The 23,207-nt window shown below is 48.6% G+C and overlaps 1 protein-coding gene across 7 annotated transcripts in view; it reads left to right on the forward strand.

Moving 5' to 3' along the window:
- Window positions 1-9,966: 9,966 nt before the first annotated feature.
- Window positions 9,967-23,207, forward strand: part of ZHX2 (zinc fingers and homeoboxes 2) — an 83,038-nt gene continuing 69,797 nt past the window's right edge. For 4 of the 7 annotated variants that reach the window (XM_075495210.1, XM_075495215.1, XM_075495209.1 and 1 more), the window contains exon 1: window positions 10,190-10,408. The gene's annotated coding sequence lies outside the window, so the exon portion shown is untranslated. Of the gene's footprint in view, window positions 10,115-10,189; window positions 10,409-23,207 lie in introns of those variants that run through there. The other 3 variants (XM_075495211.1, XM_075495214.1, XM_075495208.1) reach the window with 2 other exon arrangements.

Below are 23,207 nucleotides of genomic sequence, written 5' to 3' on the forward strand. Positions count from 1 at the left end.
TAATATGCCATCCAGCAGCTAGGCCATTCAGCCTTTAGATATGGCAAGGAGACACAGCACGCTCCAGCGCAGGAGCTCTGGCTAGACTGGGCATCCTAAGCTGCAAAATTAGCCAAAAACCCCACCAAGTCCTCAGAAAGGTCCACAGTGGCAACAGGTCCGAGCCACTGCCTGGGTTTTAATGCCTTCTATTGGTGCCACTTGTGGTCTGCACCCAACAGAGACACCTGCTCCAAGGCTTGATCGCTCCCTCTTGGGACTCATATGGCGTCCCCGGCTTGAGAGCCGCTGGTGCAGCTACCACCAAAGCCGTGTACCAACACAGTGTGGCCCTGAATCTGGGCCACTCAGGTGCCCTGCCCACGCTAAGCGTATGAATATATGTCTCCATCTGGCACTGCTCTATGAATAAAAGGCCGTTATTGCCTCCAAAGGGATTTCTTTTGTACCTGTAACAAAGCAGGGAAGTGTATGAGGATGTCTTCCAGGTCCCCAAAGCAGAAAAGGAAACTACTACTGAACTCAACTAGAGGATGCTGGGTGCTATACCCTCTGGGAAGTGGTGGGTTAACATCGTAGGCCTCTCCTGTGTGTTATTTTACACAGTATTTATGCTTAGTTGCAACACATGAATCTTTAGTTACACATATAAGACATTAAAGGGAAATTAGTTTAGTCCAAATTCATTTTCTTTCCAGCACTAGTCAAAAACAACCAAAGAAGCAGTAATTTGTTTTCACCACACAGCAGGTGGCATTATATCCTTCATTAAATCATACAGATATGACTAATATTAATCTTCATTTGTATCACCATCTATCAAATTCAGTATCCATCACACCATCCTTAGCATATCATTTATTTTTAAATGTATTTCATTAACGTGTCAAGACATAAGTAAAAGCAGTGAATGGGACCTGGACAGGGAGCGACCCTCCCACCTCCCCTCCAGACAGTAGATCCTAGCACTTCTCTGAAAGATCTGCACCGATATTATAGCATTAAGGAAATAATTAAGAAAATCTACATTTATTTTTCATTCTATTGCTGATTTCCAAAAACTGTTGCAAATAAATTCAACGGGCTAGGGAAGAGGGATCCCTTATCTTCATAATTTTTAATATTGAGAAGAGTACTTCTGAAACATGATGGTAATTTACAGTTCATAGACAGCAAAATGCATGTCCATGCCTTTATAAAGGCATACGCCTTTATCAGTTACCCTCTTGGTCTGTCCCCTCCCTGCCTTTTCCAAGCTTCCCTCTGTATTGCCACCCGTCTATTGCAACTTCTAGCTCCCATCCGGTCTACTCAGTCCTGGATGAAATACAGTTGTTGGCAGCATGATGCTAAATTTAATTTGTGTCTTGTAATGTAAATGCACCCAGAGGTTGAAGCAACAGGCACATGTTTTTAATAAATCAAATTTTATGTACAGTATCATTTTTTTTCCCCAGACACTCTCAGAGTGCAGGAAAATCAGTATTTTACAGGCAGCATTTGAGTTGAGTTTAACCATCTCTGTTGAAAAATGTCACCATAAATTTGTCACCGAACCAGGGTGACATTTAAGGTGGCTACTGTGACAAAATATTTTGTACTGAGAGAGCTGCCTTTCTGGGATTTTCAGGATCGGAAAAAAAAAAACATTTCCCTTTAGTTGTAGTAAATACACATAGCCTAACCTGTAATTTAGCATGTTCTCCAGCAGGTAGCTTTGCAAATCCAGCTTTCCAAAACTTACAGGAGTTATTACTAGGATGGCCTTGCAGCAAAACAAAATCCCGGTGCTACCCCAGCATGCAGGGAAAATCTATGCGCTGAGGACCTAAGGGCAGATCTCTTACTAAGAAGATGATACGAACTCTTGCCTGAGCCCTGGGAGGATAAAGACTCCAATTTGTTTCTGTGAGCACTATGATACTGCTTTTATATTTCTGATAGTGGTATGGGTACACTTTTCTGTGAAAGCAGGAAAATTCCTACTGCCACTGCTGAGATCCAGGCCAGTCTTATAAATATTTACCTCAATGCGGAGCGAGCTGAACTGAGCCTTCCTGCTGGTGTCAGCGACGGGGCGAACGACGGGCAGCACAGCTAAGCCAACAGGTTTAGACTCAGGGCATGTGGCTGTGCCACGGGTTCCTTGTGTGGAGTCGGCAAAAGTCGCACGAGCCCCAGTGCTGGTATTGATTTTTATGAATGCTTGGCCACAGCCAAAGCCGCTGGAGAACTTGATCTCCAGTTTCCCCAGTAAATTGGGATCAATTTCCCCAGTAAATTGATCTCCAGTTTCCCCAGTAAATTGGGATCTCCAGTTTCCCCAGTAAATTGTCAACCCATAGGGGCTGACAATATGGGTGTGCTGTAAAGCTGATCAAGTTAATCTTGTAAGCACCTTGAGACTCTGGTATGGATGGAGCTACAGAAGTATTGTTGGTTTTGAGAATGCACAGCCAAAGACCAGTAAACTAATTGCATTCACCTTCAGAAAAGAGAAAATTTTAATCTTCTCACATTAAATCTGCCCAGGGTAAACATGCTTCTATCCTCCTGCTGTTAGAATATGTTGCCATAAGTGTTTAGCGTAACATTTGACCTGTTTCTCTTGAATCTTCCTAGATTAAGGTCAAGCCACTTGCACTTCAATAGTTCAGGGGCTGCGCAGCATTTTCTGGGGTTGGAACATAGCTCAGCTGTAAAATCTTGCTGGAGGCTGTAAGACTGTGTAAAGAGGCTGAGCAGGGAGTATTTTTAAAGCCAGTTTTGGGGGGAGAAAATCATTATACTTGATTCCTTTTTTCCTCCCTTTTGGTTGTGAGCCTAAAAAAGTATGGAGGTCTTCGAGGTCTGCTCTCCAAAATGGCTTAAAGACAAAGCTGCGGCAGCCATTTGCCAGTTTTCTCACTCAACAGGTAAAGCAGAGAGTTAGCAGTGCAAAATGAAATGGCCTGATTAGTGGCCGTTGAAATACACTGGGGCCATATGGATTATATACATTCAAAAAGGGACAGGGGAGGAAGAGATGTGTGTGGCCTGTCAGCCTTATGCACCAGCTCCACCATAAGGGACAGAGGAACCTACAGCAGCTAAGAGGTGCTATGTGCTCTTCTGTCACCATACAGACCTCGGCACAGCAGACCCACTGTGGTCCCTTAGACCTTACCATCATATAGAAGTTGCCACAAAGTCTTAATACTTGGAAGTCTAATATTATGAAAGTCTAATACTTCTCCTCTGCACAGTGTGCCACTTGAGGAACGGTATCATTTTTCCCAGATTCTCTCCTCCCCTTCCCAAAACACCTCTCAGCTTTGTTAACACATACCATTTAATAGACACGTATCGTTTAAGTCCTCATAAACAGCACAATGCCTATTCAGCAACAAATAAAATAGCCAAACTAGGCTGCCTGTTAATGTTCCAGCTCCCCAGAGAGGTGGCAAATTGTACCACCAGTCCCTCTAGAACTGCCAAATATCCCCATCAATTCTGTTTGCACCACCAGTCTAAAGATGCTATATTCTAATCTAAGGGACAGATAAAGACACATTCTGAAATACATACTAAAGTACAGATAAATATACAAGCTGTCTCGGTGAATTAGTTACATGTGCAAATAGCTTCCTGGAAGAGCAGGCTCAGTTTGACGGTTAAAATCTCATCCAAAATCCACGGGAATCACAAAAAAATAAAAGAAAAAAATCCCCTACTTTGAACCAGTGGCTCTGAACCAGGTCTTCGGTTAATTGGAAATGGATAACACTGGATCTGACACCTGCTGGGCGGTCTTTGGTCACTAATCCACTCCAGTTGTCCACAAAGGCTTGTGACAGTTGTCACCCTTCACGCCAGGCTCAGCGGGGAGGTGGGAGATGAATGCCTCGGAAAGCCAAACCACCCACCCCCAGCCCTGTGATCTTCTGGTTGCGGTCCGGGCAAAGCCACGGGGGAGAATAGGTGAAGTATGCATTGCCACCGGCCATGCAATACCTGCCTCCAAACAGGAAAAAAAGAGTTCAGTCTCCAGCACTTTCAATCTATGGATACACAGGGGGAAAAAAAGGAAAAAAGTCTTTAAAATTCCAAGGATTTCTACTGAAGTAGTACCATAAACTGATGGAAAAGACTTCTCAAAGAAAGCAACTTTCTCTAAGGAGAGAAATACATGATTTCTCAAGTGGATGCCCCCCAGCCCTAGCACTGAAGTCCTGTAAAAAGCTCTGGGGAGGGCTTTAGCCCGTCTGCTCCAGGACAAATCCCATCGGCTTGTAGCAGAGATCCCACTTTTGTTAATACAGAAGCTGCTTTTTATTCTTCCTGCCAAAGCAGCCTGGCCTGCCCAGTCCCGCAGTGAGGTCATAACTCAGGGTTGATCACATCACAGCACGTTGCCATGGCAATGCTTGAACTGTCACAAAGGATGTGCGCTATGATTTCACAGCAGATGGGCTGTGAGGGAGGAAGCCCTCATTTAAATTTTAAAAATTGCTTTAGTAATTAGCAAGAGCAATAGAAAAAGACATTAAAAAGAAAAGAAAAATCCCCAAACCGCCCCTCTCAGCAAAGGTTACGGGATTCACGTGGGATCTGCAGGCCGTTCGCAGGGGAGGACGGCCAAGCTGCTGCTCTGAGTTCACCCGGCTCTTGGGGTTGCTGGGGGTCCAAAAAAGTCTGGAGCCTACCCGGCTGCAGGAGGCCCAGAGCCGCGGTGGGCGAGCGAAGCCCCCCTGCGCATCGCTGCATTTCAAAGCGCGCCGGCACTCGGCCAGCCGCCCTTCGCAAGGGCCTGATAGGAATGGCAGAGGGCAGGCGGAGGGTGTCGCAGGCTTTATTAAAACACGAACTGCCCGACGGAAGGGGAGGTGTAACACCCTGGCTTCAGAAGTTTTTAGGAAGGAGCTGGCTTAGGTACTTCTATGGCCCTTTTTAATACAGCACGTGAGGAGCCCGGAGTCACAGGGATGTGCTTGCACTTGCATCCTTTCAGGGACACGGTGAAGTGTTACCCCTCCAAGGTGAGAGTGAAACCCCTTGGCCCCCTAATTCTCACAGCCCAGCGGCACTGACCCACACAGTAGCCTGTGCTGGCCTTGCCCTGCATCCTCTGCATCTCTCTCGCAGAGCGATAACCCAGTCCCACCTATCGCCCCTGCGCTTGGGAACTGAGATCAACAGCAAACAAGGGAGCCAGAGCAGATGGCGTCAGGCTTTCCAGATAGCCATGGTGCAGCTCTGCTCCCCCCTTGGGCTTCTCCGTCCCCAGCAGAGGTGACCTTGAGGAAGCAGAGCCTCAGGTCCCCATTCCCGTGGCCACCGCGGCTCGTTGCAGAGACGCTGGTATCCCCCAGCTTGCCGCAGCAGCTCTCTTCCACATCGCAGCAGCTCAGCAACCTCAAGGCAGAATTAAATCTCTCTCCCCTCCGCCTGCAGCAGGCAATGCACGCGGTGTTTCAGGGACCTTGGGCTGAGTCCTCATATTTAATGGGGAGAGCAGACTTCAATGCAGCATGTTCCTCGTTCGTTCAGTGACTAACTGTTGATCTCTCTAAGAATAAGCCAGATGGTTCCCGTGATAAGTGATCAGCTCTCCTGGAGTTTTTGAAACAGAAAAAGACAGATGCCTGCGTGCCTCTTGCCAGGACCCATCTTAAGCTCAGGCGATGAGTGCAAATGCTTAGGGAGGTTGTGTTCAGGGGATTCTCTCCATCCAGGCTTAGCAACTAATCTTCCCCATCAGCCCTATGTCCTGAAAGGGAGGCATCTTGCCTTCTGACAGCTTCCCCCAGCTTAAGGGCACTACAAATCATAAGGTCAGCCTTTATAATTGGATCAGATCTTGATATTGCTTTGCTCTTCTGTGCATTTATATTAACATCTCATTTTGCAGACAGCGCATCTGATCAGTGCTCACTACCTCAGCTTGCATTTGCACACCCCAGCAACTGAGAACACTGATAGGATCGACAAAGCGTTCTAGCAAAGGAGAAAGCTTGATTTGGGGAGTTGTTTTGCTGGGGTGAAAAAAACCAAACCACCCAGGTTGGGGAGTGAGTGGCAAACACATGAGGCTAAAGAGCTTTGTTTCTCAGTCACTGGTCTGCACAACATGCGCTGACCACCAGCCAAGCACTGCTTCCTGCCCTCAGCACAGAGATCTCCACAACAGAGGGAAAAAAAAAGTAACAGCATTTATCTGCTGACTTCTTTCTAAATTGTTTTTACCTTAATTTCTACTGCTGACTGCATAGAAAGCCTAACTCCACTATTGAGCTGTCATTAAAAACACCAAAAGGGAGCAGGGGAATCGCCGTACCTGTGAGGGGTAAGAAGAAAGGGGTGGAAGAGGAGTTATGAGCAAGGTGTAAAATTAGCAATTGAAGCTGAGCCTGGTTCTTCCCGAAACCAGCTCTAAGGCAGCAGCTTGGCCCGCCAGCCTAGGGCTGGTTCACCTTGCCCGGGAGAAGCAAACATCCTGAAGCTCACAGCCCACCCATTTGCTCCTGCATCCTGTAGGCAAAACTCCACTTGATCTTACAGCGTTAGGCCAGCATAAAAATGAGCAACATGTAGCCACGGACTCAACCAAAAATGACTCTCCAATTCTTTTATTTATATGCCTGTTTTGGCTCTTAAGGGATGCACATTCACTTTGAGGATATTTACGCAGCCTCTTCAAAGCGAAATTCGGCGCTGCACCTCCAAGAGAGGGAATTAGATCTGTAATGCTGACTCAGTCTGCAATTTCACAGGATTAAACAGTCAGAAAGAAACCATTAAGCTGAAAAAGACTGAAACGTATGTGACAATACGTATGTCAGACACTCATCTCCCCACCATAAAAAAAATATATATACATATCAGTACACAGTTCATTATCTCTGACCAAGGTATTATTTCACAGGCGAGCCTGGAACTTCATCTGAGGGCTTTGTAGAGCAGGTGTCACTTTAAATCTAGAAAAAGAGCACCGAGGAAACGGAGAGGGCACCAGATTTAAAGCAAGCAAGTGCTCTGCCCTCACTTTCCTGGGAAATTGTGCATGCATGTTCACAGTGCTTTGTAATCAGTGTGGCTTCCATTGTGTTATTAATTGAAAAGAGAGGCCTTATGCAAAAGAAACTTGAAATTGCAAATTTCCTTATTGCATCTTCTGTAAAAGCAATTTCCATTTTGTTATGTTGCCCTGCATCATTTTAATGCTAGGTTTCTATAAATGAGTTACATACCGAGGCTTAGCAAGAGTATTCACATTGCATTCATCACTGATACTTCTTCTTTTTTTGCATGATTTCCCAAGGAATCAAGGCTTTTGTAATTATAAACTCCAATCATAAACACAGTTCTCCCATCCCTCAGTAAAATTCTGATCCTTTCACTTAACTTCAATTAAATTTGACGGAATCAGAGCTAACTGACTAACCACAAGTTTCCTAAAAGACAGCATCTGGGTAGAGAGGCCACACAGCCTGTTGGTCCCACTGCTCAAGTTTCAGAGGAGGAATTTGATGACCAAGTTGAAAACCAGTCACAGACCAGATCTCTGTGCACTATATTTTGCACTTCGATGTGGGAAAATGCAAAGTCACACACAAGCAGGTATCCTTAGACTTACCTACATGGTCTGAGCAGCTTCTCCAGCCGTAACATTGAACACACAGTGCTCACAAAGCTGTCCTGAGTTTGTTCATTTGGGACGGCAATAGCAACTGCTACGCTTTTAAACCCACATCCTCCTCAGCTTAAATACAGTGAATTATGCTCCGTTTTTAATGACCTTTCAGCTCCTAATTTGTGTGGCATCAGTCAGGGTTTGGGGAAAGGCGGATGAGCCTCACTGGGGGCCTCGGCGCAGGGATGGCTTTGAGCTCAGGTTAGAACTGTCTTTGTTACAACCCGGGCTTAAAGCCTGAAACCCCGGAGCCGGAGCCGGCTCCCATGGAGGGCCCTTTTTTGTACTTGAAAGGCAGCACTACCCGCCGTATCACCCAATCAGTCAACGAGCCTTTTGCATTTGGCAAGGCAAAAAAAGTTAAAGAGGCCTTAAAGTAAGTGTTAATTAGGATGAGAGCAAGCAGGCGATTTTTCACCTGCTTTTCCACTGACCTGCCCTTTCAAGAATATTTTATATTCATAAGCATAGTAGGCTTATTAAAACACTTTGGCTTTTCTTTTTTGCCAAATCGTAGAAAAGGAATTTGAGACAGTAGGAAAAAAAGTGTATCCTGGGGGCAAATATTTTTGCCCCATAAAATAGCTCTTTTTTTTTTTTTCCCCCAGGCATTCAAAATTCAGAAACATTTCCAGGCTGAACAGATACTGAAGAGTTAAATAAAATATATTCAGTAGTATTTATAAGAAAGAGGAATTTCCATTAAAAACAAAAAAACAAAAACCAAAACCCAGACCTCTAGGGAGGAAAACCAAGTTCAACGAGCATCAGCAAGCTCTAATGGACATCTTCCGTGCCCCCAGCAAGTGCGGAGAGGGTGCCCATGCTTGTCCCTTCCTAACAGCTTCGATCTAGAAAGAAGAGGAGAAGTTAGCAGAAATCTCGGAGCTGGTGGCAGAGAGGAAGGAATCCATTCTGTTATCAAATACTTGCAGAGACTCTACTCAATCAGGCAGTCAAAAACACGCCTACTCAGAGAAGGGTATCCCTGCAAAGAAATCTCTTGACACTGCTTTGACATATTTACGTTCTTCTGCAACTATTCAGTTGCAATAACTTAGAGCTCCTCTTCTGACACTCTCATACAAGCCAGTCCCCAGCCCTACACGGCGAAGGGAAAGACACGCGAAGTTCCTCAGCTGGGTCAAGGACTGCAGCCGGGCTCTGGCTCTGCGTGCCACCACGCTGGTGACACGGGGCAGGGCGAGAGCCGAAGCAAGTGAAGTCCAAGCCTTTGGAGGTTTAAGTATACAATTAAAATATGACTTTAACGCGATCTAATAAAAGCTAGCGTATCGTAGATAGCACACCCCTGAAGTTACAGCGAGATCACGCTACACGCAAGTCCTCTTAGCCCGGACTTGTTGGAAGATCTGCTACCTAGTAGCAAGATACAATCGGTAAATTATTTCTTTTAATTAATTCATTGAAGTAAACAGAAAATAGCCTGAGTCCTATCTGTCTACATCTCTTTGGAAGAAAGGCAAAGAGGCACAAGAGTTCAACGACAGTTTTAAATGGGGGAAAGGATTCCTGCGATGCAGCAGAGGCACAGAGATTATTGCAGCATCCCTTGGAAATACACACCACCTTCTGCAAAGCAATAAACAACCATCGCCTGAAGCCCACCCAAAATCGGGTGGCTTAGAAAAAAAACCTCCATCGCAAGCCGAGGATGAAGAAATGCCTCCCACCTCCCCAGGTAACCCGCCCCGCTTGGGAAGCGGCACAGCCCCGTCCAGCCCCTCGCCACCCCACCGCCGTCCCTGCAGCGGGGGTCCGGCCCCCGCCGTCCTTGCAACGGGGGTCGAACCCCGCCGTCCCTGTAACGGGGTCCAGCCCCCGCCGTCCCTGTAGCAGGGGGTCCATCCCCGCGATGCTAAGATGGGGGTCCCGTCCCCACGTCCTACAGCGAGGCTCCAGCCTCCGCCACCCCCACCGGGGGAGGTCCGGCCCACGCGGTCCCGGACCGAGGGTCCTCACCCTCCGGCCCCTGTACCGAGGGTCCGTACCCCCCGGCGCCGCCACCGCTCGCACCGCCCGGGGCCGGGGGGGCCGCCCCCGCTGCGAGCCCCGGCTCCGCCCGGAGGATCGGGGGGGTGGGGGGGGCGGGGGTCCGTGTGGTTCCGCCCGCGGAGCGGGACGGGGGCCGCGGCGGGGGCCGGCGGAGCGCCCGGCGATGCCACCGGCCGGGCCGGGCTCTGGCCGGCGGTGCCGCCACACGGGCTGCGGAGCGCCCGGCGGAGCCCACGCGCGCACCGCTCGGGGCGGGGGGGGTGCGTGGAAAATTCGTGGGGCTGAGCCGGAGGAGGAGCGGCCGGAGCCGGCGGGGGATGGGGGGGGCACGGCCCCGCTCGCAACTTTCCGCCGCGCCGAGGGACCCCGGCGGCCGCGCCGGCGGTGGTATCGTATGCAAATACGCAGGCTGACGTCAGAGATCATGTGGGTTTTGGCGTAGATCCCCACCGATCGAGGGCTCTTTTTTTTTTTTCCCTTTTTTTTCTTTTTTTTTCTTTTTTTTTCTTCCTCTCCTTTTTTTTTCCGCGGCGGGGCCGGGGCGGCGTGTGCGTGCGTGCGCGCGTGGCGGTGCGCGCGTGTTTCCCCGCGGGCCGGCGCGGCGGGGGCGGGGGGCGCGGGGTCCCGCGGCCGCGGGCTGCCGCGGAGCGGGGCGGAGCGGTGCGCGGAGCCCCGGTGCCGCTCCGCCCGGGACAGTCGGTGCCGCCGCCCCGGGCGCAGGTAGGAAACTTCCCAGGCGGGGCCCCCCCACCCCCGGCGGCGCGGCGCTCCCCGGCCGCCCCCCTCCCCGCACACATGCACTCGCCGGCGCTCCCGCCCCGGCCGCTCGCACCCAACTTTTCCTCCCGCAAAAAACTGTCCGGTTCCCGGGACTCCGGCGGGGGCCGGGAGGAGGGGGGGCGGGGGAAGCCGCCGGGGGGAGGGAGCCGGGAGGGTTGTTCGGGGTGGGCTCTTGATTCTTTTAATGTATTTTTGATTTTTCGCCATGCAGCCTCCTTCCCCCCGTCCTCCTCCCCGCTCCCCGCCGCCTCCCGATCGCAAGTTTGGGTGAAGGGGGGAAGGCAGGAGGAGGAGGAGGAAGGGGGGGGGGGGAGGAAAAAACATGTCTACGTTTGTCTATGTCGACATCAGCAACACAAAATATGGCGTCCGCTTTCGACAGGGCGTTACGTAGAGGCGAGCAGGGCGATTTTGTCAGTGCGGTCTTTAAAAAGGAGCCGCTGGCTTCCGGGGGGGGGAAGCCGCCCCGGGGGTGCTGCAGGCGCAGGAGGGGCCCGGGCGCCGCCGCCACGCGTGGCTCCGCGCCCGCGGCCGGACCGGGCAGCGGTTTCTTCTGCTTTAATTTTTTATTAATTTTTTTTTTTCCCTCTGCCCTCCCCGCCTTCTCTGCTCCCCCGTGACGCCGTGGCCGTGGCGCGGGGCTCGCTGCCTCCTGCCCCGCCGCTGCCGGTAACTGCGGGGAGCGGCGGGCGGCGCGGGCGGCACCGAGCGGGGAGCGCGGCGGGGCAGAGCCGGGCGCTCCGCTCCATCCCTCCTTCAGCCTCTGCGAAAGTCTGTGCCTTCCTGTGGCATTTTATCTTCCCCGGGATGGGGCGATTTGGGGAAACTCGGCCTTTGGCACGTTGCACCCACTTTTTTTTTTAGGAGAGGTGACTTTCCCTTTTGTTTTAGCTGGTTCCAAAGCCACCACACAACTGTCTCCTTTCTTTTTTCCCTTCTATGCTTCCCTCTGGGATGAGAGAGGCAGCAAAAGACACAGATTTTTCTCCCCTCTTTGCTAGGAATAAAACTTGGAAGTGGAGTTGGGATGTGCTCGCCTGACTTCGGGAGATCCCTCTGCCCGGCTCTTTCCTGAGCCCTTTTGTTTGCTTTGCGCCTGTGAATCCCTCTTTAGGGAGAGAGCGTGGTGGGGGGACATGGCCCCAATTTCCTCCCCCTTGGGCTCCCCAGGCACCTCTCCGATGGAGGCTCCCCATCCTCTCAGGGCAGGTGCTCCTCAAACCTCAAGAGCTTGCGAGGGCCCTGCCATGCAGGGAAACTCTGCAGAAGTTTTGGGTCAGGAGGTAGAGAGCAAAAGGGGGGAAAACATCCGAAGAAGTAGGAATGGGAGGGAAGAGGAGGACTCTTGCTAGGTGGGAAGGTGACTTGGTGATCAGGGTCGCTGGGCGTCAGCACCTCCTGCCATCTGGGTGCCGAGGCGGCAGTGTGGGGAGCAGCGGGCGAGGGTGGCGGAGCGTGCGGTGCCTGGTGAAGCTGCACCTCTGGCAGCACCGGGGATCTCCCTCAGCAACGCCGGGGTCACGGCGTAAGGCTGTCAGCTAGGCAAAACTGGTCTTTCCTATTTGATTTTTTTGTCCCACCTCGATTCAGGTGCACAGGCATCAAGATCCCAGTTCAGGAATTTTAGCACATCCTTTACTGGAGCAGTGATAGTCACTCCAACCAAACCCCTTTCCAAATTGGGGCTGAGAACTAAAATGTCAGATGCCTCAACGTAATTCTTTTACAGCAAATGATGGTAAATCATTGCCGCTCTCTGCTTTGTCATGAGCTCACCTACAAATAATCCACACGTAGTTGGTCAATGAGTTGTCTTTTTTTTTTAAAACCTACAGATTAAACTTTGTGCGGGGTTTGTCCCTCCGGCTGGGGCTGGGGTAGTTGTGCAGGCGCAGGTGTGACTAGCAGGGGTCTGATGTCTGTAGCAGAAACCTCTGGTGTGTATGTAGCCTTACTGGGAAATGGCACGTGAAGTAACACGGCTGTGCGCTGCCGTGGTTTTGTTAGACCAGTAGAGGAGTAATTTTGTTGTTTAAGAGGTATCTGTGACCGAAGTGCTTTGCCAGTGTGATATATTCCTGTCCCGGTGAAGCCTTTCTAATGTAGATGTGGCTTCAGCCCGTCGTATGAACTCAGCAGCTCTTTGAAACACAGAATTGCAAATTGATCTTCGGGTCAGGGAAAGCAAGGTACTGGCCAGCAATCAGGAAGAATATAAATGCTAAAAAGCCCATGCATTTTTAAAGTTGTTGGCCAGTCCTTATTTTAGTTCGGCAGTCGTGAGCGTGTTTATCCCCTTCCAGGCTTCTGCAGCGTATCTGCAGAAATGAATGGCCAAGAGCTCTCCCGTGTTCGTCCTCTCTTCTGGTGCCTGTGGTGAACTCAGTGTCAGAAAGCGCTTATAGATGTGCGTAGCTCAGTTGTCAGCCCAAAGCCGGTGTGATTACTCACCTTCAGAAAATGACATTTTCCCTGCCTGCCCACTGCAAAAGTTCTCCTGGCAGAGTTTTGTCCCACAGGACATCTCTGCCATTGGTGTTTGAAGGGAGCGTGCTCCTTCCAACTGCTTTCTCTCAAAGTACTGCTTTTTTTTCCTTTTTACCCTAGTTACAATCAACAATTTCTAGACAGTGTCTGTAAAATCAGTAATCCATTGTCTGAGACAGCCCAAGTTGGCAGCATCACGTTTTGGTTCTTTTTTGTTTGGGGAAAGGGGGGGTGGTTTATTGTGTTTTTATTAAAAGTCCGAAAAATAAAGCTAACATTAAATATAGCAAAGTTACTTGCTTCTTTTTTGCATTTTCAAACAAGTTTCAAACTGCTGCAGGCTGGAATGAGAACACAGCAGGTTTTGCTCATCCCCGTACAAGATGAAGATTTTTATGCCAGGCATGACATCACTGTATTTGCATGTGCGACATCTTCGGGTTTTAGTCCTTTTAGCTTTGCTCTAACTCGGATGATCCTCAGCGATATTATTTGGAGTCTCTTCTGGTTGGGATGTTTTGACCCATGTCTAAATTATTTTCCTATGTGTCCACTTAAGGAGTGAAAAATCCACTGAAAATAAATCAAAATAGTGTTTTGATTGGAATTTTTTAGAAACGGACAGTGTCACAGCTGAATTCCCGGAGATTTTAGCATGGCTGTCAGGTTGCAGTAAAGCTGCATCTACTTTTTGTGTGGAGAGAGTGTAATCGTAGTTTTGAATTTCTTTCAAGTGTGAGGATAATTCAGCAAGTGTGTTCTTTCCCTAAAAGTTGCTGCAAGCTGAAGCTTGTAACGTGCATGAGGGTACCTGTTCGTATCGAAAGTAAGTAATAAACAAAAGTAGGCATTAAAATAATCTATAAAGGCTTTAACTTCAAGCCGTTAAAGTAATTGCTGGCCTTCTGTCAAGGTGTGTTTACATGTGTCATGTCAGCTGGAAGTAATATTTGTGGTTTTAGTTTATTTTATCAGCCCTTCAAAAATAGGGAGGTCTGAAGTTTCCTGGATGTCATGATATGGTTCAGGCCCAGGGTAGCAGTAAGTTTGGATTTTTTTCTGTAAAAGCCAAAAGAGCTGTTCATTTCCAGAATGTTACAAGTACTTTTCATACAGGGTAGTATTTGAGAGTTTGGTTTGCGGAGGTGTGGCAAAATGGGAATGAAGTGAATTGGGCCCTTGGAAGATGAAGGGAAGAGAGCTGAATTCCAGCCTTGCCATTCAGGGGCAGTTCAGAAATCACCAGCCCAGCCCTCCCTCCCTAAAACCACCATGCCTTTGCAAGTTAGAAGTGTTGTTTGCTTGCTCGTTTTGTTTTTAAAAAAATGCACTTTGGGGCGTTGCAAGGAATGCTGTGAGTTTGGATTTAAGACAATGCACTTGGCAAGCTTTTCTCAGAACCATGAGCCCCAAAACCTGTTTCTAAAGTGAAAACTGTGTTTTCTGTAAAATGCGTTTACATAAAACAGCGAGTATTGTGAGTCTGCTGGTGCAACTGGGAGATCCTGTCAAATTGAGGGATATAGGGTTTTTCAGGGAGATGTGTGAAATGATTTTGTGTATTTAGCACTGAAAACGTCTGGTTTTTATTAGTGAGCGGAGGGAGAACGGCACAGGCAAGCAGAGGAGGTTTTGGCATTGGTAACCAGGAGGGGACATTAAAAAAGTCCTCCTGGGAGGGTTTATTCTGGTAGCTGAGGACACGGGTTATGGTGCCGCATCCCCTGTGACAGAGGCGGGCTCGTCTCTTGAATTGGCGGATGAGCCGGCACGTGCCCGAGCTGCCTGCGGCGGGCGAAGCCCCGAGCGGGGCTGGCAGTGGGAAGGCTGGTGTCGGCGCTTGGCAGAGGGGAGCGTTTGCCATCTGGAGGGCTGGCGGAGAAGGGAGGAAGGGTCAGGAAGCGAATGGGGAAGAAGGTGATCTGTAACGCCTCCGTGGTTAGAAATCGCACGTCGGGAGCGGCGGGGGGGCTGGATTTCAGCGAGTTTTGACAACCTTTTGTGAATCGGCCTGGTGCGCGGGGTACGTGCCGGGTGGCGAAAGCGGGGCTCGCACGAGGAATTCAGCGTCACTCCAGTAACGAGCTTGCCCAGCTACATCTACAGTTTATATCCTCTCCGGGTTGTGACCCCCAGGCAGACTTTCCAGTGAGGACCTGGCCTAGGAAAGCGAAGTCTGCTCACCACTGGCTTGCCTCTCAAATTAACTTTTGCAGACATTTTGGGAGGAATTTGCAGATGCCCCGCCTGCCCCGCCAGACTACAGGTTAAGCAGGGCCGTAGTCCAGGCTCACTCTTGGGCCCTGTTGCCATCGACATGGTTCACAAGCTCTGAAGTGGAGTAGGTCTTCTCCATCTCGTGCTGCCCTTTGCCTCACAGCTGGGGGAGGCCCGCTGGCTGCCCACCCCCTGGGGCTGTGGCTCGAAGGACAGCCCCAGCATCCATAGGATCAGAGAATCGTAGAGTGATTTGGGTTGGAAGGGATCTTTAAAGATCATCTAGTCCAAACCTCCTTGCTATGGGCAGGGACATCTTGCTCTAGATGAGGTTGCTCTAAGCCCTGTGCAACCTGACCTTGAACACTGACAATGATGGGGCATCCATAACTTTGCTGGACAACCTGTTCCAGTGTCTCACCACCCTCAACATAAAAAATTTCTTCCTTATGTTCAATCTAAACCTACCCTCTTTCAGTTTAAAACCGTTGCCCCTTGTCCTGTCACTACAGGCCTTGGTAAAAAGTGAGCACATACATATTTCAGACTACTTACTATTTCATTACGCAGAGTACCCGGAGCCTAGGAGTGCACGAGCGCTTTGGTGGGGTCAGCATCCCATGACCACACCAAGAACTTGCTCCTTGGGTGAATTTGCTGGTGGTGGGTTTATCCTCCCAACCCTGCGCAATGAGTTTGATGAGCAGCATTAGCAAAAAATGCCCCTTTGCTGGTGTAAGAGCCTTTCTGCTCACGAGTTTTGCCAGCGCAGCTACACCAGCGACATGTCCTGCCCTGGGCTGATACAACCACATGGTAAGCGTTAGTGGTACGGACCTGACATGAGAAGTTTCCATGCAGAGATGCCTGCTGTCATGTGCTTGTTCAGCTCTTGATGTCTGCACATCAATGCTCCTCTCTGGCAACCCCTTTTACTCCTTGAGTTAAGCCCAAATTAAGCCCAGTCCTCCCTGCAGGAGCAAGCGTTGGAGGCTCTGGGCCACAGGAGCGGGCGCATCCTGGCCCAAACACAAGTGGCTCTGTGAACGTCGGGGAGTTCCCTCCAGACCGGTGTTATCTGACCACAGCGTAGTTCAGTTCACTGGGAGACTTCTCCATGGCCTGAAATTAATCTTCTGTCCTGGAAAAATGTGGCAAAGCTGGAAAACATAGTTATTTCCTTTGTGTTACTCCACTCGTTGTCCCCTTAGCTGTGGGTTTGCATGGAAACAACCTTGGTGAGAAGCAACCCTCTGCTTCACTCCCTCCATTCTTAAGTGAGATAGGTATAGATACATACTTTTTTGGTATTATTTTTTAATTTGCAGCATCTCAGTCATGTGATTTACAGTGATGTCCCAGCTGGCACCAATGGAGGGGACGATTAACTTCATGCGAGTGGTGGGAGGGGTGGGATGGGCACTTCTTGCACTGGTTTCCGTGCCCCATCATGGGCCTGAAATCTTAGTTTTCCTTCCCTCTTTTTCTCCCATTCTTCTTGTCCTGACCTTATTTCCCCTCTTAAATACTAAATATTTTTTTAAACATGCAACCTCAAATTACCTGTAGATTTTGGCTTTTCTTTTGCTGTTGTTAATTGTCTCTTGTTCCCGCAATTTTCTAATAAGTGTTAAAACTGCATATTTGACTTGCTGTAGCTTAAATGGAAAGAGATTTTCTCGCTTGTTTTGAGTCAGTGATGGTAACTAAGGAAGCCTCAAGTTCAGGATTATTTAACCTCTTGTCCAGCGTGGTGAGCAAAGGAAGAAGTCCTGTGAGCAAAGCTATATAGGGAAAAATGTGTTTCCTTTCTTTTTAAACAGAATCCTGTTGTTTGTGGGTTATTTTAAATAGCACCCAAAAAAGCAGGTTCTGAGCTGCTGCTAAAGGCACTCTCAGAGAGGTTTAATAAAATACCGGTATATCTCAAGAACCCTGTGCCCCTTCCCTTGACTCCGATGTATGTGTTCCTTTTTCTCACTCTCCAAGCTTTGGACATTTTTTTTTTAATATCTCTAAACCTAATTTCATGCTTATTAGTTTCAGTTACTGTATGCGACGCTTCACTCAGATAGCAGAAGTGGGAAAATACTTGTTCTTTTTTAAAATCTTATTTGCAAGAAGAAAATCCAAGAGTAAACAGTTGGAGGTAGTAAGTTTTGTTGGATTTCAAAGAGTGCCGGGACAGAGGCCCTGGGAAGCGATGCGGGAAGGTTTTCCATCCTCTCCTGCCGGGGGAAGCCGGTACGAAGCAGACAGTGCCGGCATCTCCGAGCTTTGCTGCCAGGCTGGCGGAGCGCTGCTGATTCACTCTTGCACGAAATAAAGGAAAGTCCTGATGGTTCTGGCCTGAAGTGTTTTTGAGGAGATGCCTTCCCCACCCCTCTTCCCGCCTCCCACCTCTAAAGCAAATATGTTTTGTTGTGGGGGTTTGGTTTTTTTTTTCAGCATCCTCTTCAGCACAAACTGTCAAGCACTGCAGGGAGTTTTTCCCTGTCTTTTGTCTCTCCAGAAACTGATTTATTTAAATGATATGCTGGGAGCACGCTGCTGTTGCAAGCTTCGGTGCTTGTCGTCTTCTGGACTTCGGTACAGTTCCCTTGAAAATTGTGGTTGATGGGGTTATCCCAGATCGTGGTCCCCCCCTGAAGCAGAGCAAACACCCTGCATTTTTCTAAAGAGGTTCCCCTTCCTGGTCTTCTGAGAAAAGCGGCGCTGGGTTGGACCTATTTATTTCCACGTGATTGAAAGGCAAGGAAGTTGTTTGAACGCTCGGCTTCCTCCTGGGGAGAGCGCTCGGTCACTTGGCTGGGTGTCCACGCGGCTGTCGCTGCTCCCACCCGTGGTGAGACAACGGCTGCACCAACACCCTCCTTTTGCTCGGCCAAAGGTGGTTACAGGGTCTTTTATCACTCATTTATTTCCTTGCCACTGGCAGGCATCCCCATGGCATCTCTTGCAGGTGTCACGTTTACGATGCTACTTTTCATCACCGTCATGGAATGCTTGGTACCAGGAGGAGTTGTGACCTCTCAGTTGCAGATTTTTGGGATCTCTTCCTTGTCTCTCAGGACTGGGCAGCCAGTTTATTTTGAGAGCCAGAAGCCCTTTTACCTGGGCTTTAACCTAAGGCACAGGTCTCCCCAACCTGTGCTCAGGTACAAGCATCTTGCCAGGAAGGCGCCAGCTCCACTGTGCTACCATTTTGAGGGTTAGGCTTAATTTTCTTTGAGAAGCCATCAGTGATAAGATGCTGAAAAAGCCTCGTGTGGGATTTTTGAACCAGGGAAAGTACCTGGGGATGCTGCATGGCAGAGTCCCCGGTGCAGCCGTGCCAGGCTGCTGGCTGGAGGGGCTGGTGGCCACTGAGGACCTGCAGGATTTTTCCCAACTGCTGCGGGTAGGAAGTTTCCAGGTACAAATGGTAATGAGTAAATTCAGAGGAAACTGCTGCCTTAGGAAGCCTTTACTTCCCTCTGTCTGTCTGGAATCCTCCGGCATAAGGAGGGAATGGGCTCCACGTGTGTTTTAAAGCAGCTGGAGTAATGAGGAGGAATGATGGGTTTGGAGGGAACTGTTTTAACTGCTCTTAACTTGGCATCTTCTCTTTCTTCAGAGTTAGAGCATCCTCACAATTTTGCTGTTGCTAAAAGGGTTTTTACGGGACGCCCCTCCTCTGCGTATCTGCCGGCATCTCGTCTGTGTGCCTTGTGGTTATGTCGGGGGGCCAGAGGTGGTTTGGGAAATACTGCTCAAGGCGAACACAAGTTTCAAAATCCGCAGTTAATCAGATACAGGAAAAAAATGTTAGCACTCTAAAGTATTTTGCTTTCAAGCCTAAGCATCCTTCAAGTGCCTGAAATTCTGTTTGCTTGTCCTGTTATCCTGTATATTAGCCTTTATAAGTACCCTATTTTCACGTTTTACCTTATTTTTACATGTTTACCCTCTGTGCGTGTGTCTGAGCCAGGAGAGGAGTATCACAAGGTATTACTTATGCCAAAAAGAGCTCGTACATAGGGATGATCTTAGCTCCAGCCCTGTCTCTTCTCCAGCAGCAGGTCAGAGCAGCGAGTCAGTGGATTTAAAGTTAATCTCCTGAAATCTGAACTCCTTTTTGTTTGCTTTGCTCTGCTCTGCTCTGCTCTTGCTTCTAGGCAAGCGGCAGACAGTCTCATTCTCCCCACAAAGCACTCGAGAGCGGGTGCCTTCAGCTCTGGGGCATGGAGAGTGACGGGGCACCAGCACACCCCTCACCAGCTGGCCCCAATTCCCTGCTGAGCCCTCTGCACCTCTCCCACAAAATTTATAGGGGACTTAAATGTGTTTTTTTTTTTTTTAAAAAAGCCACAAACCCCTGTCTGCACCCTGTCCCCAGTTTAGGCAGAAGTACATTGTTGACAGCATGTTTTGCATTTTTAATTTCTTTGCGGTACCCTCTTCCTTCCCCTCTTTCCCCACCTGCCTGTTCCCACGCTGCCATCGCTGCGGAGGGCTCCGTCCATGTCCCGGCGGGGAGCCTGCCGTGGCAGGGTGCTCGCGGGCAGGGAAGGCTCCTTTCCATCCACAGGGAAAGAGCTTTTGTGGTGCTCGATGGAGTGAGGGGCCTGCTTTGAATCGTGCTATTAAATGTGAAGCAGCCCCCCAAAAGTGTGCAAGGTACATTGCAAGGAAGATATTGGATATTTAACATTAGCACTGCTGCATCCCAAAATTGGTGGTGATGAGATAGACATCACGGTACTATGTGGCAAAGGATTTGTGGCTGTTTGCAGGCTGCTTTACTTACGGAAGGTAGCAGGCAGCAAGAGGGGATGGGCATTGCCACCCGGTCTCTGTCATGCATTTAACTTTTCTTTGGGATGTTTTATGTGCAACGGTGTGACGTGTAGTTTGCTGTATTTTGGAAATGGTGTATTTGCATAGGAAGGCTGAATTCGTACCTGAGCCTCCTCTCTGTATTGATTTCTACAGCCAAGGTTGGAATTTCATCATATTTTTCTGTTAGCGTCCTTGGACGTGTTGCATCCTTTCCTCTTTGCCTCTCACTGGCACAAGCAGTACCTCGCAGTAGGTGCAGCTCTCACAGGACCACTCAGACTGGCTCGTGTTTTCATCCAACATGCTTTTGTTATTTTATTTTTTAATCTGCCTGTATTTTGCTCATGCCTGTGTAGATGGGGGTCTTATTTGTTCTTTCTCACTCTCGTCCTGATCTTTTTACTGAATCTCAGGGTGGAGGCTGCTACCATGTGTTGCCAGGTTGCCGTCACGTTGGGTTTGGTTTGTGCCTCTAGGCACTGCAATAGCATCCTCCAGAAGAGCTCCCGTGCCGAGCTTCTGGCACAGACCGGCCGGGAGACCCTTCTTGTGCTCAGATTCTTGACTGCTGATCTGCACAGTGGTGGAGAAAGGCTGTGATTTACCACCCTTTATTATTGGTCTTTTACAATGTACAGATACTCATCTTGAAACACTCTTTACCTTTCACTGTGGCCACTTGGCTTAGTTGGGGTTGCAGCTTGATTAATTTTTGGCTAGCGTGTGAATGGCCCTTGTCCCTCCGCTGTGTTTTAAAATCAGTTAAAAATAAGTACTCAAAAAGTTAGAAACAGCAAGCTTAACACACACTTAGTACTGAAACTTTTACAATGTAGCTAGAGGAGGAGGCAAAATATCAAGAATCTTGTTGGTTTTACTTTTTTTTTTTTAAATGAAATAAACAGGCAACTAATAGGAAGCTGATAAAGAAACATTTGAAGTTGGATAGGTTTTTTTGGTCATTAAACTTTTTTTTGACTTGTCTGGGGTTTTAAAATATCCGTTCTTAAATTATGTAAAATAGATGGTATGAAGGTGAGGAACAGCCCAATGCACATCTGGGTTTGGCAGCGTTCTTCATATGTGAAGTTTCATCCTTAATGTGGTTTAAATAGTTCAAGGTATTAAAGTCTTTAAATCAAGGTTTATAATGACTTTAAGATGCTACCCACTTAAAGCATGAAGGAATGTTACATACTACGGGTTTTAAAAGGAAGCAGTATACATTCATTGCTAATTATATACTTTATTATTAAGTCCAAGTGGTAATTTTTTTTCCAAGGCATGTTTGGCAAATGATAGTTTTTAATTAAATTACAGAATAAAATAATTACTTGAAATTTAACATAATAAACTTATTTTACAGGTCTTAATACAGTGAGGACCTATTAAGGTCACCTTTGATCTGCATTGAAAGTAGGCAGGCAAAGTCTTGTTTGAAGGCAAGCAAAGCCAAGGACCAGTTTTGTTAAAAACTAGAAGACAACATCCCAGGAGGTGCTTGTCCGGAAGCCCATGGTTTAGGTGAGAGTAGGGTGTTGGTAGAGAAGGTTTTTGTCTCTTCGGTGAGTACCTGTAGATAGATTAGGCAAATCGTAGTTAATTATTTAACAAAAGGCCCAATGCTGCAGTCGCCTTTGACTCCTTCACTACTTAACAGCTCTGGGTTGGAGGCTGGAATTAAGACTATAACTTTGAAATTAAGCTTTTATTTTCTTCTTCCCAATGAATTCAAGGCTCTTGACTGCCAGCTCTAAGCACTACATCCCAAACAGATGAAGTGCAAACTTTTGCACTCTGTGCTGAGGACACTGCTGAGGACTCTTTTAAGAGAGATATTTAGATGATTGCATCCAAACCCCACTCAGTTCTTGGGCTTGCTGTTGAAGAAGATGGGTCTGTGCTGTCCCTGTCCACCTGGGGGTCTTCAGGGAGTCTCTCTGCTACCAATCCTTGCTTTTTGTGCAGACCCCTGTCAGCTGTCGAGCAGAAAAAGCTTCATCTGTGACAAGCCAGATGTGATGTGAGCTGAAATCCAGGAGACTGATTATTCCTGTGAGCAGCAGGACCGACAAAGACCGCTTTCCAGTGCGTTTGACTGGTGAGATTGAATTCGTGCCTGCACTGGGAGAGGGGTCAGACTAACCCCGCATCTTCTCCCCTTCGTGGCACCGGTGATTGCGATCCCTCTTCCACACCCTGTCTGTTTTCATGAGACTGGTAGAAAGTTACTGTCTTTGAGATTTTCACCTCTGTCAAATGTGACAGACATTAGCCAGCAAGTTAAAAAAAAAAGTAGTGCTGGGATTGGTAAACCCACATACACATGAACGTGGAAGCAGCCAGAAACTAACCTCACAAATCCTTTATATCTGTGATACCAGCAGGGGTAAAAAGAAGGAAACGGAGTTTGGCAATGTCCAAACTTTTACCGAGTTCTTCTTGCCGTGCCCTTGTCGTTTTGCCCCTGCCTGGGCTGTAGGGCTGGAGTTGCTCCCGGCAGCCTGGCTGGCAGGCGGCAGCCGCGTGGTGCCTCTCCTCGGTAAAGCTCCCGGCAAGTGCAGTAACCAAACGGTGATGGCCGAGGGACGCTTCGTACTTTGCCATCTGTGAACATACAAACAAGCCGATGTCAGCTCAGAGGTATGAAAGAGTAAGTACAGCAAAAATACCTTTTGACTGGAGTCCTCGCTGCATGCAAGGCGGAAATCACAGGAGCTGTTCTTTGAAGTCAGCTGCCTAATTGTATTGTGAATTTGGCTTTGAACAAGCAGCTGAGACCTTTAAAAGGCCCAAACCCCCACTCTTTTTATTGGCATTTTTACACATGTACGACTACAGGGTGCACACATACACCTGCACACATGCATTACATGGTCCGACCTGGATAAGTGTTTGGGACAGTGCACTTGTCTTTAAGTCAGACACAGCACTGAGGCCTTTTCACTCCTGCGGATGTGCCCAGAGCATCAGGACAGTCGGTTCAGACCCTTTGCAGCGGTCTCCGCCCCTGCTGGGTGACAGCAGTGGGGCTGGTGGGTCGGGTGCGGTTCTGCTGGAGGTCTTGTGATCAGCTCCTGGATCTTACCTTGATGGGGAGGATTTGATAAAAGGATCAAGTCGTTCCTTTGCATTATCACGTTGTAGTGAATGGGCAAACACAGCTGTTCTCATCTTGCCTTTACCTCTGAGATCACCAGCAGCTGCTTCATTA

Source organism: Mycteria americana, chromosome 2 (genome assembly GCF_035582795.1).
Source record: "Mycteria americana isolate JAX WOST 10 ecotype Jacksonville Zoo and Gardens chromosome 2, USCA_MyAme_1.0, whole genome shotgun sequence".
Classification (NCBI taxonomy): domain Eukaryota; kingdom Metazoa; phylum Chordata; class Aves; order Ciconiiformes; family Ciconiidae; genus Mycteria; species Mycteria americana.